Raw genomic sequence first — 21,366 nt, 5'->3', positions numbered from 1 at the left:
GATAGACATTAGCTTCCCCACAAGAAGAGACTGTGTCTAGTCTAGATACATTATTTCCCTATAAGTTTTCAGTTTGTTGGTTGGTCTATCTATCATCTATCTATCTATCTATCTATCTATCTATCTATCTATCTATCTATCTATCTATCTATCATCTATCATCTATCTATCATCTATCATCTATCTATCTATCATCTGTCATCTATCATCTCTATATCTATATCTATCATTCATCTTCTAAACTAAGAACATCATACCCAAAGGTGTGTGTGTGTAACTGTTGAGGGTACTAATCTTTCTTCCTGGATCATCCTAAGAAACTTGCAAGCATATAATACCTCAGGGGAGCAAGTGTTGTTTCTGTTATGAGCTCACTTGACCTCCTCTGAGAAACCTTCCCCAGCTCTAGGCCATCACTTCCCTCACTATGTTCTCACAGCAGTTTGCTCCTTCTTCTGTTAGTCTCTATTTTTACATCTGCTTCACCTACTAGAGAGAGTGCCTTGAGGACAGCAAATGAGCTTTGCTTGTTTTTGTAACTCAGCATGTGGCACAGCACCAGGAGTACCAAACATCCTCAAGTACATATTGGAGGGATGAGGATATGCATCCCCATAATCATAGACTTACGTATTTTAATAATGTAGCTACTGAAAATATTGTCACAAAATTTAAAACACCCAATGGGCTCTTCATATGCCCATCCAGGACTCACTGAGAAAGTAATAATCACATTGATCCCTCTGATTTATTCATAGTTGGCCAGCCTCTCTCTCTGTGTGGGTTTTGCTTACTTTTCCTGGGTCTCTATGTGGAAATTGGCTCAGAAATGTGGAAGATGTTTTGATCTTGATCCTTTCAGTTGTCCCATATGTCCCAAAATGAATTCTTTTTTTTTTAAAGTGAGAGAAGGGGAGATAGTGAGACAGACTCCTGCATGTGCTCCAACTGGGATCCACTTGGCATCCCCTATCTGGGTTGATGCTCTGAATCAACTGAGTTATTTTTAGTGCCTGAGGCTAACATGCTCAAACCAAAGAGCTATCCTCAGTGCCCAGGGCTGACGCTTAAACCAATTGAGACACTGGCCGTGGGAGAGGAAGAGGGAGGGAAGGGGGAGAAGGAGGATGAGAGAAGAAGATGGTCACTTCTCTCACTTGCCCTGACAGAGAATTGAACCCAGAATGTCTTTATGCTGGGCTGACACTTTATCTACTGAGACAACTGGCCAGGGCCAAAATGAATTCTTGAGTATGTCAGACAGCTAAAGAATGGGTGAAAATTGTTAACCTCTGAGAACCCTTGGCCCCTAGATCACTCAAAAGTAGCAAGGCTTGGGGTCCTATTGTAGCTGAGAGTCAGTGATAATCACCAAATTCCAGGAAATACTAGAATCTATGTAAGTCATTCATTTATTACCACAAATGCATTTATGAAATATTTCAGGTTCAATGTTAACCAAAAAGAGATATAGTCCTTTATCTCTCAGAGTTTACAAACTAGTGAGAAAATAGACATGAATCAAATGAATGAAATAATATTATAGACCAAGATATAAAAGCATATTAAAAAAACTAAAATAAACACTCTGGACTTGTTGGAAGTCAGAGACATCTTAAGATGTCTCTGAATAACTGATGTGTAAACTTTAAAAGGTAAGTAGGAGTTAAATGAGTGATGAGGAGATAGAAGTGTTCTATAGGAAGGAAATAATATGTACAAAGGCCCTGGGGTGAGAGGGTACCTAGTGCATTCAGGCAACTGGAATAAGGCCTATTTGGGCATGAACAATGAAGGAGAAAGGAGTAAGAAGTATTTTCAGCAGAGGTGAGAAGGGAGTCAGATTGTGTAAAACCTTAAAGGTTACTTTAAGGATTTTTGGTCTTTTGCCACAGTGGAAAGTTGGGAGTATAACATGATCATATTCGTATTTTGAACAGATTTCTTGGCTGCTGTGGGAGGACATATTAGAAGACCCCAGAGACAAGTTAGCTTATTCAAAAGGATAATAAAATGATTCAAAGGAGAAATGTTAATTTGGACGAATGTGTTAGTAGTGGGGGATAGAAAGAAGTGCATGAATTTGAGATGATGTTATTCAGTGAGATAGGGAAGCTTAGGAGAAGACCATATTTGGGAGGAAGATCTTGATTTAACTATTGGAACTGAGTTGAAGTACCTTTGAGACATCAACGTGGACATGTTGTATTTGTCAGATGGACACATAGATATTAATTCATGTGTTTAACTCATATTTATTGACTACCCACTACATGCTAGTCACAGTATTGAGACTTGTGTGAATCAGAAAAATATAGATATTAAACTTGAATTCTCTTTTTGAAGAGCTTACAACTTATGAGACAGAATGGTTGAAAGTACTGGGTATAGAGAAATAAGGGCTTGAAAGATTGGATATGATAGCTGTCTTCAAATATTGAAATAATGAAAGTAAAACTTAGTCTGTGTTGTTTTTGAATGTGCAACAAATACCAACATATAAATTTATAAGGAAGCAGATTTTTATTTCATTTTTTAAAAATAAGAACTAATCACTTATTCAATCAATATTTAATGAACTTATAAATTGAATGGAGGGATTCCTGCTTGACTTTTGAGATCCCTTCTGGTTTTTAAGATCAGTAATCTTAATTTTCTGTTTAAAAACTTAATTGTTTAAAGTGAAGGTCATAACTTGGATTTCCTTACGTTCATTTCCTTACTTGGGTCCTCCCTATACACTTCCTGTGAGCTTTCAGGATGCTGCAATGAGTAACTTCTTAAAGGTTGTGACATCTTCAGAATATACAATATGTGGTAGAAATGACCTTCTCCTCCTTGGCTGTCTGTGGCCTTGTCTGATATAGAGGAAGAAGTGCACTCCCATTTCACTTTTCTCTTGCTCTCACACCATACTATGATTCTATGATGTTGAAGGACCTGTTTGTAAGTGCAGCCCGTTGATGGCACTGTTTGCGGACACAAGCTATCTCCTACTGCCTTTGAACATCATATTTTCCATTTCTAGCCACAGGGGTGCCTAAGGTCTCCTTTGCTTAGGAGCCTGGTGGAAGTAACATGCCTATTATACCCCTTTAGTTGAACTCAAAGACTTTTTTAAAGGATGAAAGGGCACTCTTTTCACTGTTCTGAATTCTTTCAATGGAGCCTTATTAATGACAGATAAAAAAAATCACACAAAGTAAAATAATGGAGACAACAATAATATAAATTTAGTCAACTTTCAATTTCTTTAACTAACACAGTGAGGAAAAACATGGAAAATTAAAAAATTTTAACTGATATTCATGTCATGTATTTGGCTTTGGGATTTTCACAGAAATAATTGGTCCATGTCCATGCTCTGCTAGGACCTTTGGTGGCCCAATCTCCTCTTCCATCTGAGGCTCCAGGTATTATATAAAATGCTTTTTAAATTTCCTGCTAACAAGCTCAGGAAATTTCTCCAGGTCTTTAATTTTAATTTTTGTCTGGTTTCCATTTTCTTTGTTTTGTGTCCAGACTCTCAGATTGCTGGTGGGCAGTCTGGCTGCTTTCCCCCAAATGTCTCTCTTCCTTGGCTCCAGGTTTTGTTTTTCACGCTCACCCCATGTCCATCTCAGGGTCTGAGTTGTTTTACCCCAGTATGGGCAAGAACTTCATGTTATAATCTACCTTGCAGGCAGAATGAACAACTAGAGGCACATGTTCTCATCTCCTGTCCCTTTTCTTCCCAAGCCAAATTTACTCAGACACTAATAATTCATGGTCATTTTTCTGGCCTGATCTTGAGTTGAAGGTAAATGGCACAAAGTTCTGGGTTGCCGTGGATAGTCCATGAAGATCACATGGTGTGGTAAAAAGTACACCGACCCAATAAATATTAATTCATTTCTTAATCGAAGTGTGGATGGATGAGAAACGATCATACTGTGAATTTATGTAATGCCTTCTTCCAAGGAGTATACAAGGACACAATAGGACCTCGTTTAGAATATTTATTATATGAGAACACAAATAATGTGTAACCTGATTTGGGAATGACTGATTGCTTATCATGAGTCCCTCACCTGGCTGCATATCAGAATTCTTTCAGGAGCTTTTTAGAAATACGAGTTTTGTGTGGCATTTGGGAAAAGCTGATTTATATTTCTCTATTACTATGAAAATTTTCAATAATGATGGCTGCCTTAGAACAGTGCCTCTCAAACTTTTATTTCTTTAGTGTGTGTGTGTGTGTGTGTGTGAGTGAGTGTGTGTGTGTGTGTGTGTGTATAATTCATCATAGGAGATAAAATGCAGGTTCTGATTTAGTAGGTCTAAGGTGGTACTTGAGATTCTGCATTCTGACATACTGCTGGGTGATACTGATGCTGTCTGTCTAGAAACACACTTGCAATAAATAGCAAGGTCTTCAACCTGACAGAGGAAGAGAAGAGGGCAGGGGAGGAAGGCTGAATGACTTCAGAAGCTCTGTGCTCACACCAATTCAATTGAAATCTCTGGGGATATATTCCAGATACTGGTATGTGTTTTAAAGAATTTTTTAAAATAATTCAATTATGCAGTTGGAATTGAGGACTATTGTTTAAGAGATACCTGGACCACATTTGATGTTCATTTCTCTGTAGTGAGGGCAGGTAAACCTGGGCACATTTTTTATGTACTAATATACCCAACAGTTCTGCTGCTTACAGCAGAGTTTTTCAAAGCATATCATTGGACCACGTGCATCAGAATTACTCAGGTACTTGTTATAAATACATGTTCCCAGACTTGCCTCCAGGTAGACTGAATTAAGATCTCTGCAGTCTCATGTTAGGAATCTGGTTTGAAACAGACTTCCACGGTGCTTTGCATGTACAATTAAGTTGTAGAAATATTGGCTTGTAAGATAAAATCAAATCTCTTTAGCTTTATAGTCAGGGGTCTCTAAATAAACTGGTTTCCTCCAGAATTTTTAAGCCCTCTCTTTTCCTGCTTTACTACATTAATCCTCTGTATTAGCAGCCTCTAAGACGGCCCCCAATGACGCCTACCACCTGGCTTTTATACTTTTATGTAATCCTCTCCTCTTGAGTGTGGGCTGTATTTATTGACTCACTCATATTGAATAGAATATGCTAGAAGTAGTGGAATTTTACTTCTAGGATTAGGCTACAAAAAGACTATGCCTTCCATCTTGGATGTCTTCTATCCCTCAAAGTCCCTATTATAGGGAAGTAAGGTGCCATGTTATGGGGAGCCCTATGGAGATGACTGCATGCGATGAGCCCTATGGAGGACTCAGGACCTGCCAACCTCCATATGAGTGAGCTTGGAAGTGGAGTCTCTTCCAGTCAATGCCAGTTAATGCTTCTGATGGCTGCAGCCCAAACTGATGTCGTATTGCACCCTGATGAGACAACCTGAGCTGAGGATACAGCCAAGACACACCTGGATTCTTGACCCATAGAAACTGAGATAACAAATGTTTTGAGCCTTGAAATCTTGTGGTAATTTATTATGTAATAATAGATAACTAGCAAACCTAGCTTGAAATATCCTTCCTCTTTCTTGTTACTTATCTAAGCCCCACCTCTTTCAAGACTTAGTTCTAAGAAACTTTTCTTATGATTGTACTTTTCTTTTTTTTCTTTTTTTTTTTTCCCTGTATTTTTCTGAAGCCAGAAACAGAGAGAGACAGTCAGATAGACTCCTGCATGCGCCCGACAGGGATCCCTCCCCCCCCCCCCCCCCGGCACGCCCACCAGGGGGCGATGCTCTGCCCCTCTGGGGCGTTGCTCTGTTGCGACCAGAGCCACTCTAGCGCCTGGGGCAGAGGCTGAGGAGCCATCCCCAGCACCCGGGCCATCTTTTGCTCCAGTGGAGCCTCAGCTGCGGGAGGGGGAGAGAGAGACAGAGAGGAAGGAGAGGGGGAGCGGGGGAGAAGCAGATGGGCTCTTCTCCTGTGTGCCCTGGCCGGGAATCGAACCCGGGACTTCTGCATGCCAGGCCGACGCTCTACCACTGAGCCAACCGGCCAGGGCAATGATTGTACTTTTGTGATCTTCCAGTGCACTGAACATGAAGTCAGTAACATTCACTGTTAGATAGTTTGTGCTTTTTTGTTTTTATTTATAATATTTAATGGCAATTTCTACTGCTCTGTCTTTAAAATAAATTCTAAACACATTAATGAGAGCAGAACATAGAATGGAAGTTGAGTTAGAGTAATTTCTATTCCGATGAACTTTCCCAATATTGTAAATACAATAAGTGCCTTATTAGAGCCAACAGGATGAGGGCGCTCCCTTGATCATTATTATTATATGGTTTCATTTTTAAACCCTCCTGCCTATCAGTCTGCTCAGTGGGTTCTTCCAGGCTTTGGCTCCCTGTAGTCTTAGACACTTTTAGCTCATCCATTTCAACTTGGGACTGGGGATCTATATTTTTAATTCAGTTGATTCATGACCAACTCAGAAATACCACATTGCCACATTTGTCTCCAAGATCTCCCTCAGCAACTGACATGAAGGAAGCCCACGTGTTACCTCTCTCACCCCAGCCATCCCCGTAGGTCCCCAGGACTCTTTTGTAGCTAAGGGAAGATATAAAACACTCAATACCTAAAATTGTTATTGGAGCATTTCAGAAAATGACTCTATTTATCTTCCTTCACAGCATAAGAGTTAAAGCTATCTCTAATGGTTTTGGAAATTTTGATTAGGATGGTAATGGAAACCATCCTTGCTTTATCTAGTTTATGCACATGAATGCTTTCTCAATAAAGACTCTGGAATGAGCTACAGCACTTATGACAGTGGAAATTCTGTTCACCTCAGCCGCCTCCACAATGAGGAGGCCTTCTCAGTACTGTTTTTCAACCTTTGTCTGGAGAGACAGGTGCAGGGCTCCTTGGTTTTTCCACATAGACCCTAATAGCATTTTCTGCCCTCTTCGCTGATAAAGAAGCCCCCTCTCAACCAACTACAAAGATAAGGCTCTTGCTCCAACCCAGCTCTTGTCTCTCTTATCAGATGTTACTGTTAAAGTTATCAGATGGTCTCATCTCAGGTGCGGTGTACATTCTACCAAAGAGGGTGTCTCATCGGATCTGCACCTCAGTCTGATCCTGGGGATTTTGAGGGGGTCAGAAGTAGAAGAGCAGCACTGTGGATATCGGACCCACAGTAGTAAGTCCCAACGTCTTCTGTTGTTGCTTTTTGAATGTCAAGTATATATCGACTTTTTAAAACATCGATTTTCCCTTTGATATTACCCTTTGAATACTCATGAGAGTTGTTGCTTAGTCTATATACCAAAATCAGGGAGTTATCTGCAGCCTTCTTATACCAACTCATTTGATAATTTGTCAAGTCCGCTCCTGTTAAGCTGCAGCAGAAAGTGGCAGGTTTCCCAACTAGAACAGTCAGAGTTTTGCTGTCTGGTTCCAAAATTATATTCAATGAGACCCCTGAAAAGAAAAATCTAAAGTTAGAGAGGCTGTGGTAAACTCCCTTCACCCCAAGGGGCTGGCATGTCAGAGCCATGCCCAACAGTGGTTTCCCTGTTAACCCATCAACCTCTCCCAGCAAATTGTTTCTGCTGCACCTTTTCTTGAAAATAAGAGGACCAGCAACTTGTCCTTACTAGCACAGAAGATGGCGAGGTAGAAGAGGGGACAGGTCCACCACATGGCTTCACAGGGCATGACTCTGGGGTATGCTGATTGCTCCTTAGATCCCCTCTCCAGATCAGCTGCTGTCTGCCCATGAGAAGTTTTGTCCGTTATAAGGTGGTTGGGCGTTAGTCACTTCCTCAGAGAGAGGTGTGACAGGCTTGCAAGGTTATTGGTTAGGCTGTTTATTTAATAAACTTGGGCTATCTACCTATTAAAGAACAGATAGTATTTGGGAGATGTAAAGGCAAACAAAACATGGCTTCTGCCTTTATTTTTATTATTTTTTTTTCTTTTCTTTTTTTTTGCATTTTTCTGAAGCTGGAAACAGGGAGAGACAGTCAGACAGACTCCCACATGCGCCCGACGGGGATCTACCCGGCACACCCACCAGGGGCGACGCTCTGCCCACCAGGGGGCGATGCTCTGCCCATCCTGGGCGTCGCCATGTTGCGACCAGAGCCACTCTAGCGCCTGAGGCAGAGGCCACAGAGCCATCCCCAGCGCCCTGGCCATCTTTGCTCCAATGGAGCCTTGGCTGCGGGAGGGGAAGAGAGAGACAGAGAGGAAAGCGCGACGGAGGGGTGGAGAAGCAAATGGGCGCTTCTCCTGTGTGCCCTGGCCGGGAATCAAACCCGGGTCCTCCACACGCTAGGCTGACGCTCTACCGCTGAGCCAACTGGCCAGGGCCGGCTTCTGCCTTTAAAGAACTCAATTGTTGGGGAGACAAACCTAGCGGAATTACAGAGAAGTATTAATTGTTAAAATAAGTGGGTACAAAGTGCTTTAGGAGCACTAGAGGAAAGAGCTGCTTCTGCTTGTGATGCTTAGAAGAGGTAACGCTTAACCGAGCTGTGAGGGGTGAGTCGGGCTTTGTCTGAAGGGCATTTCCAGTAGACAGACTGGCATAAATAAAGGCTCAAGGGCGTCAGGAGCAAACCAGCCTGCAAGCCATGGTCATTCCCCTCTGGCCTCTGCCACCCCTGTCCCTTCCCCTCTGGCCTCTGCCACCCCTGTCTCAATCTGAGCATTCTTTACCTGTTGCCAGCCATTGCTATTTTATTCTAAGAGGTCTTCCTGCTTTTGGACTCTCCTCCTTTTCATCCATTCTGCAGGAAGCCATCATACTGATTTTTCTTCAGAGTGAAGGGAGTCAGCTCACACTTCTGCTGATATTCCTTTTGCAGTTCCCCTTGGCCTCTAGGGGAATGTGAAGATACTATGTCATGGCCATATGATCTGATCTGCTTCATTTTCCAGTCTCACTTTTGCCCACTTCCTCACTTGCACTGAGTATGTCAGCTGCAAAACACACTTGCAGTTTCAAAGATTTATTACAGTCCTCATAGTCCCAGTTTTTGTACTGGCTGCTCCTTCTTCCTGGAAACACTGTACCTTCCTTCTCCTTCCTTCCCCCCCTCTACTTGAGAGAGGTGTCCTGTGGGCTTCCTGAACTTGTTGGGTCATGGCACTATCACCTCTATTTAACTTATATTATAATTTATTTGTTTTCTGCATTGGACTGTAAGATTCATTAAAATAGTGACTTTATCTAATTTATATTTGTGTTCTCAGTGCCCAGCCCAGAGCTTGTCTATATTAGGAAGTGTGTAGATATTTGCTAGTGCAAGCAGGATATCTTCCTGTAGTCTCTAGATTCAAGGAGTCTTGTGAATTGTTCATCTAATTAAAGATGGGTTTAGAGACATATTTTCCCGCAACCTAGGCCCAACCCTGGGGAAGCCAGGTCTTCTGCCCATTGTTGTAGGTATAGTGAAAGAAAGGACACCGTAGCACCAGGCCAGTTCCCACTTAGCTAGAATCTGCCTGCAAATGCTTGTGGCTAATACTGTGATGTCACCCACTGGTGCCAAGGTGTTTTCATTACCCACATTATTTCTATGCAAAAGAAGCACTGGCTTTGCCTTGGTTTTTTTTGCCTTGGGTTTTGAATCTTGCTTTGCAATTTACCAATAACTGGGCAAGTTACATCTCTGAGTCTTGACTTCTTCATCCACAAATAGAGTAATTGTAGTTAGCTTGTAGGGAGGTTCAAAATTTCTTACCTGAGCCATAGTCACCAGGGGAGGAACAGCTTATAATTTCAAGCTGGGTACAGAACCATTCCTCTGTGGAAAGGAGGTGTTAGCTGAGCCATGTTAGGCTGTCAGTAGGGCTTTGGGTGAGTAAATGGATGAGCCAAATGGAGTTGTGTTAGAGATGAATGGACAGCATTAATAACTTCTATGCTCTTGGCAAAGGACTGTCTCTGTCAGTTAAAGATAGAGGCCACATAGGAGCTACAGCACCAGTTTTCTTCATCCATCTGGGATGAAGAAAGACTTGAAGAAGCAAAAAGACCCCAGGGTCATATTAAACCAACCCATAATGACTGCTACTAGCCCAAACCCATTGCCATTCTCTCTGAAGGTCTCTGCCACTCTGGGTCTTTGGTATCAAACATGTATCCACAAGATCACTCAAGTATCATTGTTAGAGAATGCCAGGACTTCCAATTTTTCTCTCTACTTGGAACTTTCAAAACCTGCTTTGCCTTTGATTTGAGAACACATCCATTCTGTCTCCACCCCCTTTGAGTTCTTTGGGTAAAAAAAAAAAAAAAAAGATAAATTTAGTGCAAGTCCTTTCTTTGCTTTATCTCCTGCTCATTGTGCTCAAACTTCACACACAAAGCATAAGCAGCAGTGCAGTCAGACTGATGTGTGCCCAGGATTTATCTTTGTGTAGACCTCGCAGTTTTCAGATACTTGCCTTCTTTCCAGTTGCTGTCTTTGCTTTCTTGTTTCTCTGCTCTGGCGCCAGCTGGTTGGACAAGCAATGGGAATGAAAGTGGGTGAAAAGAGAAAAAGCTGTGTTTCTATTTCCCTTGGTCAGGATTGCTGCTCCCTGGTGTCCCAGGACAGCCAATAAGTGGTGCTTCTCAGTCAGATTGACTTGGGCTCAAAATGCTCAAATGCCTGGGATTACTTAGTTTCTCTGATTTGTTTTTACTAAAACGTTGGGCCCCCCACTAGTTGTTTTAAGGCAAACTTAAGGTATTTTTAGAAATTAGTGAGGAATTTTAAAGAGTGTTAAGAAAAATTGCGATGTCATGTGTCTTTAAAAATTTTTTTGGTTGCCAGTATTCCATCTGCAACTCACTTTCCCAGCTGTGTGGCACTGAATGAGGCAGCTGCCAAGCAAAACAGTGTAGAGGCAAGCTGGGGCTTTATGAGTTGTAATTCTGCTTCTGTTACTGATTTGGGACCTTTGGATGCACATAAATAAACTTTTCCATTTTTAGTCTCAGCACAATTCCTTTAAGATGTTTTTCTGGCTCCTATCATCCAACTCATCCTACAGTCTAAAGGTCCTAATTCCAATCTGTACTTTCCTCCTGGAACACTCCCATAATTATTACAATCAAGTACTTCTCTTGCTCCCACGTATGTCTGATTTGGTTTCTCTATTAGGTGATAAGCCCCACTACAGTGTGAAGTCTAGAATGGCAGAAAGCTTGCATTAGTTGCTTTGGTGTCCTTGGCTCTTGGCAGAGTGCCTGGTATTTACTAGACACTTAATATACATTGTTGGGTTAAAAATAAACCATGCCACCTGACCTGTGGTGGCGCAGTGGATAAAGTGTTGACCTGGAATTCTGAGGTTGCCAGTTCAAAACCCTTGGCTTATCATGTTAAGGCACATATGAGAAGTAACTACTACAAGCTGGTATTTCCCACTCCTGCCCCACCATTCTTTCTCTAAAAATCAATAAATATAAAAAACAAAACCATGCCAATTCTCTACTCTGAGACTTAGGGATACTTGATAAACACTTGTTAAATAGTTTAACTTTCTTGCTCAGTTATTCTCTTATAACTGTCTTTCAAGGATAACATGGGAAGATTGGAAGGTTTCCAGTTAGATGATGAGGTGATTGAGACAGTACCTTCAAGTATACCGTCAACTCCACCACAGTTCAGGTCTGTTTAGTCAATGCATAGTTCTCTGATGACTTTGTTCTTCTTCCAAACTTTCCTTTACATTTGATATTCATAGGTTTTGAAAAGGAAGAAAGATTATTTCTTTCACCAAGACACTTAGCATGGTGAAATCAGAGAACTGGGTGACAGATAGAGTCACACAGTATCTCCTATTTCCCTATTGCATGTGACTTTATAGCATTAGTCTTTCAACCTAGGTTCTATGGGTAGGAATTACTGAATAGCTTCTTACTCACAGAGACTATAGCAAGGTTTCTGGAGTTGTAAGTGTCCTTTAGAGAGCCTGATTCCTCCACTTTACCATTCAGCAATTCTGGGGCTGTATCTATTATCACCAATAACCCCAAGATGCCCAGGAGGAAAAGTGACTCACTCATTCACCAAACACTCTCTGGGTCTGTGCCTGTCCCGAGAGAGTTAAGACTTTGAAATCTGATACCCAAAGCCAAATTTCTAAAAGGGTTCTTCTCCAATTCTTTATCCCAAGAAAAACCTCTTGTTTTGTGCCCTTAAAAGAGCATCAGTGCTGATGAGCCCATATGTTGGTTGCAAATGAGAAAGGTAGCAAGACAGCAGGGGAGTAGGATTTTCACTGATGAGTAAATGCAGGATCTGAAGCAGCAGAAAACCATGTATCTTCCAAAAGGAAACAGAGAAGAAAGTCCTACTTACTGCCTAGTCTCAGCTCACCAGTTTACACCAAGGAGTTTCCATGGGTGGTTTCTTGAATAATCAGAGGTCAGTGTGGATATGTCTGTGCAAAGCCTATGTACTTCTGGAATCTGGAGTAATCTTCCTTTGACAGTTTTTTTAGGATGTCTTAAGGTCAGGAGTACTTTGACTTAATTTGTAGTCCTCTTGGAGATAGAAGCATTTTCAGGTCATGTAGCATCCCTGTTATGTTGATAGAACTAGTTTTTTAGTTATAATGATGTTTGTAAACAATTTCAAGTTTATGTCTGGATCTACATTTAAATTATTCCACTATTTCCTTAATAGGTAACACTACTGTTATATTTTAATACCTCATGAAGTCTATATTTGTCGTTTTAATGAAGGTTAAGCAGAAATTAACTTTTCTTCTGAATTTATTTTTTTCTATCTAGGAAGCCCTAAAAATTTTATCAGCATCCAATGCATAAAATTCTGAAGGTCTTTTGAATTGTATTTCTCTAAATTTCCATAGACATTTAACTCTTACTAAGATGGGATACTAATGTATAAAAGAATGTTTAATTGTCCAAGAGATTATTTGTTACCAACATGTTTCTAAAGATCTAACGCAGATCAATAGTGGGGATGTGGATATGTAGTAGTAATCATCATTATAATATCACCAAATATAAGAAGAGTAGCTAAAACTTACTGAGTGCTTCTTAGGTTCCAATCATTGCTTTAAGTGCATTACATGTATGTAATAGTCTATTAATTCTTGCAAAAATCCTCTAAGGTAGGTATTATTCTTATCATTGGTTAATGGATAAAGAAAGCAAAGCATAATGTAACTTGTGCAAGATCATGCTGGTCGTGAGTTTGTAAGTGGAAGATCTGGGGTTCAAAATTCAAAAAGTTTAGCTTCAGAGTCTGAACTTGAGCGCAATCATTGGTACCATCCCACCTATTCTATATCTATCTATCTATCTATCTATCTATCTATCTATCATCTATCTATCTATCTATCTATCTATCTATCTATCTATCTACCTACCTACCTACCTACCTATCATCTATCCATCTATTATCTATCTATCTATCTATCTATCTATCTATCTATCTATCTATCTATCTATTTATCTATCATCTATCATGTATCATCTCTGTAATTTATTAGGCTTTTTTATATAAGTATATATATGTATTTAATACCCTTTCAAACTTTAGAAATGTTGGTAGGCTTTCAAAGTCTGTGATTAAGATGTTGATTGTTGGCTTTAATTTTGTGTGTGTGTCAATTTATTTGTCACTCTGAGTATCAAGGACTGCTGCTTCAGATCCTGCATTTACTCATCAGTGAAAATCCTATTCCCGTCAGGTAAAAAATTTGAGCAATTCAATAGGATTTAATTTTCACTACTAATTATTTAGCAAGATAAAAGTGAGGTGTTACTTGCTAAATACATTTTATTATTTGAGAAGTGCTTGTTGGATATCTTTATGTCCCCATAGCACTTAGTTTTGAATGAATGATTTGATGAATGAAATGAGGAAAGGCAAGATGACATTGGACAGCCACTGTCTTGTTTGATAACCCTCTGTGTTTTCTGTGTTGAGGCTTACAGTTTTTGTTCAGTGTGATTTCAGCATGCATCATGGTACCCGTAGTGCACAGTTAGTAAAGGGCTTCGCCTCTTGGTCGCACGTACATAACGGTTAAGGTATTGGAGGACAACTCTGTGCACAGACAACTGATAGTGCTCTATAGTGCCTTGAAAAGCATGGCAGGTTGAGGTGAGTCTTTGGTTAGCTCTCTGAAGATAGCAGTATAAAGAGTCATAATTCCTATTAGGAATGTTATATTGGCATTAGAATCTCACATCTGTTGCAATTATGCTGACCATGTTGAGAGATTTTATAATTTTAGTCCTGCAAGAGTCGCCTGGCTAAGAAAAAAGGATAGAAAATGAGAAGTGGTGGGAAACTGCACCCGTTTACCTGGGAGCCACTTACAGAGGAAGCGCAGCACAATGCAGAGAAGCTGGTACAGGGTACATCTGTAGTTCTTCAGTGCTGCGCATCTCACAGCCTACTTTGCATGCACAGTGCACTCAAGCCACCTTATCTTCAACAGCCATGTGGCTGCTCCATTGCTGCAGCAATAAAGGAAAGAAGTCCTTAGGGGTGGTTGGTGTTTGTGCTATCGAAAGACACACTCAGATTTGTTCAAAGGCAGCAATCCAACAGGCCCCGTTCGTGGGGGTTCTGGTGCCCCTCTGCCACTTGGGGCCTGTGTTTTCAGCATGTGGTCCCATTCCCTTATCAGCCCCAAGAGGCATATTCTCTGAAAGGAAACAACCAGGGAGATAGATTTTTGCTGAAAGACATTTGGAGGGGCATGATCTTTTGGGTCCCTGTTCCTGAGTTTCAGGAATCTAAGGTCCACAGAACAATGAGGAAAGGTAAGTAAGACTGTATTATGGCTTCCTCTGCCCATCTGACAGTTTCTGGTTCTGGGATGCACTCTTCAGAAACCAGACAGGAAGGAATTGATTTGTTAATTTTTAATTAATTGGTTAATCAATTAACCACCCATTCACCAAAGATTTATTGAGTGCCAACTATATACGGGTTTTCTGCTGAGTGCTATGAATACAAGGAAGCAAAAACAAGCCAAAATTTCTTTCAACATTGAGTTTAAAGTCTAGTGATGATATTTACCTCCAAGCAAGAGAAGGAGGTGCAGGACCTGAAAAGCATTATGCTAAATGAAATTAGAAGCCAGAGAAAGACAAGTACTGTATGATTTCGCTCATATGTGGAATATAATGAACATGAACTAACAAACAAAAGAGAAACAGACTCATAGATGGGGAGCAGGCTGACAGCTGTTGGTGGCTGGGGGTTAAGTGGGGGTAGGTGGAGGGATTAAGACAAAAAGAAAAAAAGAGAAAAAACTCATGGATGTGGACAACAGTGTAGTGATTGCTGGGTGGAGGAGGGGTAGAGGAAGGTAGCAGAGTGGTGATGGACAGAGACTTGACTTGGGGTGGTAAACACACAATACAGTGTACAGATGATATGTTGTAGAATTGTATACCTGAAAACCACATAATTTTGTTAACCAGTTTCACCCCAATAAATTCAATAAAAATAAATTTGAAGCTGGGCAGGGGTGAGGTGAACGGGCTTTTGGATCTGCACATATGCATGCAGGGCTTTCTCTCAGTTAACACAGCTAGTTGTGAGCTCCCCAAGGAGGAGTGCAGGCTGGATTTTTTCCTGTAACCCATGTCCCATGCAGGAGTCAGAGAGGGTTCCTTTTTTGACTCTCCTTCCTTTGTAACTATTCTCCCATCAAGAAATCATTCTATTTGTTGACAATTTGAAGTTTTGGAGCCCCTGACTTAGCACTGCAATCATTCTATTCTTGGAGCAGAATCTGTTTGGCTGTGATTGCTCCTGCTGTGAGGATAACTACATCTTTTGTGTGATGGTTTCCTTTTCATTGTGTACACAATGACTGCAGAGCCAGGGAATTTTAATTTGGGATAAATAATAAGCTATCGTTAGGGCCAATCTTATTTTGAGAGTTTTGAGAATCAGGGCTGATGGAGGTCGAGGATGCTTTTTCTTTCATCACTTTTCTCAAAGCTTTTACTCCCACCTCTGCTTCTATTTTACCTCATCTATTTTCTAAGACTACTCATCTTCCTGCAAGATTCTCTCTGGCTAACTTTATTTATATATTTTTTTAGATTTTATTTATTGATTTTTAGAGAGAGGGGAGAGAGAGAGGAGAGAAAGAGAGAGAAAAAGAGGGAGAGGGAGAAAGAATGTGTGTATGGGGAGAAGTGGAAAACATCTACTTGTAGTAATTGCTTCCTGTATGTGCCTTGACCGGGAAGCCCAGTGATTTGGACCAGCAACATCAACGTTCCAGGTCGACAATTTCTCCACTGTACCACAACAGGTCAGATTAACAGAACAATTGACAAAGAAATAAGGAGAGACTCACGCTAGAATGCCTGGACTTAGAGTGACACAGAACAGAGCTGGGGATGGCTATGACTACGTAGATGCACAGGCGACATTTGGAGGGGGCGGGCTGGTGGTAAGACTGTGGGTATCTCTGCACCAGAGCAGGTAGTGTGACAGGATTGTCCAGGAGTCCACCAGAGGCTTGGCCACAGCATGGCAGATGATCCTTGGGACAGTAAAACTGGTTGGGAAGATGTATGTTTGGCCCTACACAGGCTCACCAAAAAGTCTCTTTGGGAAGGCTGTCCCTGGTGGTGGGGGAATGTCATACCCAAAGCCATTTTACTAGAAAGGTACTTGAACTAGATGAGGAGGTTAAGAACTTGTGATAGCCTTTCTCTGGATCTGGGTCTCCTTACATCAACCTGAAGAGAGAAGAGGAAAGATAATTTAGAGAAGTAAAAGTATAGAAGATCTTCAGCTTAGATTTCATATTCAAACAATAATCAAATGGTTTCAGGCACAGTGATAGGGTGCTCATTCACTTTATTTATTTATAAATAAGAGGACTCTGCAGTCAATTATACAGTGAGTTTCAAGAGGCCCAAGAAAATCCCTGCCCCTAAATTTCCTTGGAGTTCAATCATTTGTACCATTGAAACAGTAATATTTCTAAGAAGCTAGACACCTTAGGCCTTAATGTAGTAAAAAATGAGTAAAGATTAATTTCTGATGACAAGGTCTTGGAGCATGGGAGCTAGTGAATCTTCCAGCACTCAACCAGGGTGCCAGGAAGAGGTCATTTCTCTCTTCTCCTTCAACCTCACATATGATATTCATCTACTTTTGAAGCAGCTCTTGAATTTGTTTCCTTTTTCAGGCCCTTATTTCTGATACTGCTCATTGGTCACCTCAGTTTTTTCATTAACTTTATATCTAATCTCATTACTTTTAGTCTCAGAACCAATCTTCCATTGGTAGTGATCTTTCTAAAACACTTTCCAAGTATATTTCCAAGAAGAAGTCTTATATGCCTCTGATTTTTACCCACTTCTCAATGGTAAATATCCAAATCTCTTAGCCTGGTTCATAAGGCCTTTCTCAGGCCACACACTTCCTTTTAACTCCAAACAGTTAAAAACCAGTCTTCTGCCCCAGCCAATGCAGGCTCGTTTCCACAGAGTGGACACTGATCTGCAAACATGGTTCTATCCACCTTCCTGACTTGCTCAAGCAAGCTTCTTCTTGCCACATCCTGCTCCAGTCCCTCCACTGGTCAAAATTCTTCATCCTTTAAGTCAGTCCAACTATAACTCCATCAGTAGCCTTTGCCAGTCATTTGAACCAAATCTTTTTCTCCTTTGGGTAACTGTGCATTGTATACTCTCACCATGGTGTGACTTTAGAAATTGGTGATATGAGGGTGTGAATATGTATCCCTTCGAATAATATACACTCCTCTCATTCTCTCATTACTTTCAGGAAAGTCGATGTGTCTGAGGAAAAAGATTTTCTAGGGAGCTGATGTTCAAGGGACTGCCCATGTGCCCTGTCCAAAGTCTCCCAGAAACTCTGAACAGAATTTGAAAGAAAACTTTTCTGGTTGGATCATTTCTGGTGAATGTATTAAAAGACTTGGCTCATATGTTGGCAATATTTGGGGCCCACAGTCCTTACTGAGTTTCTTGGAGTTCAACAAGGCAGCATAGTGTCACCATTTCCCCAGGGAGTAACCCAATGTGTGTGGTTTGAAGGGACTGACCAAGATTCCTACACTGCCACAGCTGCATGAAAAATCTACTCTATTATCTAATGACCAGGGCTATGTGGCATTGGAATTGTTAGAAAGGATATGGCTTTGAGGCAAACAATCTCAGATGCTTCTCACCTGAGAAAAAGTGAATGTCAGTAGTTTGGAAAACCAGGAAAAAATCTGAGTTTTTCAAAATCACAAGGCAAGGGGGTCTTTGGCCTGCTATCAATGTCAAACCTGAATGTCAGATCTAGTGTCAAGGCTTCAGGCATTACCATCCACAGAGAATCTAAACCTGGAAATCAGAGTGCCTGATGCAGGTCTATTTAAATGCATTGAGCTAACCCTGGGACTTTTCCTAATCTCTCAAGCCTTATATATTGACAGTGGATCTCCTCTCTAATGGAAATTTCTGTACATTATTTTTTCCAGGTGTAGAACAAAGATACTACTCTAGAGGGCTATCTCTTAATCACACTGAAGGCTTGTTGAGGAAAAACATATAGTTTAAGACACACTTAACACACGATCAACTCAACTCCCATGGGCAGGGAGAGAAAAATGCTATCTTAGAATGAACATTTTTCAATCTCTGTTTGCTCATAGGAAAGATATCTTTTGATTTATAACATTTTTTATGAGAAGGATGAGGACCATTTACTCTGAGGACCTAGATTTGAACTTTAGAGAGAAATTTTAAGTTAGAAATTTGTATAAAATAAAGATACCATATAAAAGAAAGATTTTCCTTTTATTTATTTATTTTTCTTTATCAGGAGAACTGTTCCTTGAAGACTGCTGAGAGTGTCGGAGTTCTGTCAGTAGAGACTCTAGATGAACTTTGGAGCACTCTTCTTTTGTTGACAAAACTATAATACTGTTGAGAATGAGTTTATTCACATCTAAAACAAATATCCACTCCTTGTGGAGATTATGAGGTTAGTGTAAAACTAAATGCAGATGTTGTAGACTAAGATGGTAAATGCTCTGTTACAAAAAGTTAATTTGTGTCTTTCTAGTTAGAATTAGGGGTATATTTCTCTCCCCATTATGAATTTAATCAGGGCTACTGGTCTCCCATATATGGTATTCTAAGATCTAACATATCGTGTTTGCCTCGTTGGGCCACGAGGCCAGACTCCTCCTGAGGTGGAGGGTGGATGGAGAGCTTCCTGGGAAGAAATGACTTTTCCCACTGTCAGTCATCCCAGCATGAGAAAGAAACTCTGCACTTGCCAAGGGGGATCCCTGCTGGTTTTTACTGGGGGCACTGAATGGTTCCTGCTATGTAGCAGCCTGTAGGGAGACAGAAAGAGTCTCATGTTGGGTTGTGAAGTTTCAACACGTGTACTTCTTTCCCCCTTCAAACACTGAGTTGCACTCTGAATGATTAAAAGAGAAGATTGTGTCCACATTGACATGGAATCCATTAGGAGTGAATGGGGGGAATCAGTCTGCGGAGTCTTTGATATGACACAGGTAGCCTGAAGAGGAGCTCTGGTTCAGTGTTGTCAAATCCCACGGACACCCACTGGAGAAGAAATGACCACAAATCCCTAGTGGAGACAGGATGGGTGCTCCATATTCTCATGATAGAAGCTAAAAATTATTGTGAATTAAGTATTAATCAAGTAATGTCTGTATTTTTAAAATACAGGCTGATAAAGTCTGAAGACATTTGGGTGATATGATGAAAGATTTAAGAGTAAGAGATCTGAAACTCTAGAAGTGGTGTTTGAAATAACATTTGTACAATGACAACGACTACTTTAATTAATGACCTGAGCATCCTTAGCTGTCTTCAAAACTAAGAATGCTCAGCAGTTAATTGATAGTTTAAACTTTAGGTGTTAAAAGAGCTGGAAAACAGCAACAAATTTGAAAATAGCCAATTCCAATTTATGCATATATATGCATGCATGCATCCATTCATTCAATAGACATTTATTGCCAAGCACTGTGTTTACTGCCAGGAATACAGAACTTACTGAGACAGTACCCTAAGGAACTTACATCTGAGTAGGTAGAGACAGGTAGGGCTCTGTATCTTAGTCTGAGAGACAGACTGTTCCTTGTTAACGACTCAAGGAGGCAAGTTCTCCTCTCAGTTTCTTTCCCAAGGGATTGTGTCACTCATGGAGTGAAACCTGCTTTCAGTGAACTTCCTTTTATTCCTATGATCCCAGGTGCGTGGGGGAACCAATGTAGTTGGCCTGGCTGTGTTACTGCTCTTGGGGTGTGCCAATGGTCCTTGGTTTTCACTTCAACCAGAGGCTGCATCCTGGAATGACAGGGCATGGTGGAGACAAAGACGGAGTAGAGCACTAAAAGAGATTTGGCTGGTCCAGCATTGCCCTCCAGTGGTCAAATGCAGGCATGTGGGGACTGAAGAACTCCTGAAGGTTCTGAGGTGGCTGTCTGTCGACTAACAAGGGGGCTCAGGAATGGCACCGCTAGAGGAGAACTGGATACCATAGGTGAGAAATTAAAGTGAGGATTAAGATTCATTAATGACTGGGCACCTGGAGTGGTATGTGTAGAGAGAACAAAAAACAAAAACCATATCTGTTTCCCAATTTGGATTTTGTCAGAAGGAGTAATAACTGGTTGATAAGCTGACCGGGCTGCCTAGAGGACTAGAAGATGTGGTGTTGGTGAGAGGTGGTGACCTTGAGCTGTACCCCTAGTCCTCTCATTCTACCTTTGTCAAGGTTCTAGGAAGACTTTGATCTAGAACCATTATCTTCAGATTGATGGGCAGTCTAAGAATGGGCACAAATCTGAAATGAAATCAGATGCAAAATTGTGCGTAATGAGCTTTTTTTTTGTATTTTTCTTAAGTAAGAAGCAGGGAGGCAGAGAGACAGACTCCCGCATGTACCCAACCAGGATATACCCAGCAAACCCACTAGGGGGTGATGCTCTGCCCATCTGGGGCCATTGCTCCATTGCAACCTGGGCCATTTTAGCACCTGAGGCAAAGCCATGGTGCCATCCTCAACACTTGGGCCAACTTACCCCAGTGGAGCCTTGGCTGCAGGAGAGGAAGAGAGAGATTGAGAGAAAGGAAGAGGAAGAAAGGTAGAGAAGCAGGTGGTCACTTTTCCTTTGTGCCCTGACTGGGAATCAAACCTGGGACATCCACACGTTGGGCCAATGCTCTACCACTGAGCCAAGCAGCCAGGGCCTATAATAAACTTTTAAAATTAGATTTATGAAGAGGTCTAGTACATTAGAAGGGAAATTTGTTCACAGCATTCCTCTTGGTGCCCAAGTGGTCTCAGTCTCCCCATGCCTTACATGTAGGTGGT

General features: G+C 41.1%; 1 long non-coding RNA gene and 1 gene segment (V, D, J or C); one reads left to right on the top strand and one right to left on the bottom strand.

The window, feature by feature from the left end:
- LOC136407917 (T-cell receptor alpha chain constant-like) overlaps positions 1-21,366 on the bottom strand; it is a 499,087-nt gene that overhangs the window by 158,870 nt on the left and 318,851 nt on the right.
- The window catches only part of LOC136407919 (uncharacterized), a 158,925-nt gene continuing 149,815 nt past the window's right edge, over positions 12,257-21,366 (top strand). For both annotated transcript variants that reach the window (XR_010752028.1, XR_010752029.1), the window contains exon 1: positions 12,257-12,405. This is a non-coding gene — a long non-coding RNA (uncharacterized lncRNA). The remainder of the gene's footprint in view (positions 12,406-21,366) is intronic.

The sequence above is a fragment of the Saccopteryx leptura genome, chromosome 6, assembly GCF_036850995.1.
Source record: "Saccopteryx leptura isolate mSacLep1 chromosome 6, mSacLep1_pri_phased_curated, whole genome shotgun sequence".
NCBI lineage: Eukaryota > Metazoa > Chordata > Mammalia > Chiroptera > Emballonuridae > Saccopteryx > Saccopteryx leptura.
This window is presented reverse-complemented; position numbering and strand designations above follow the sequence as displayed.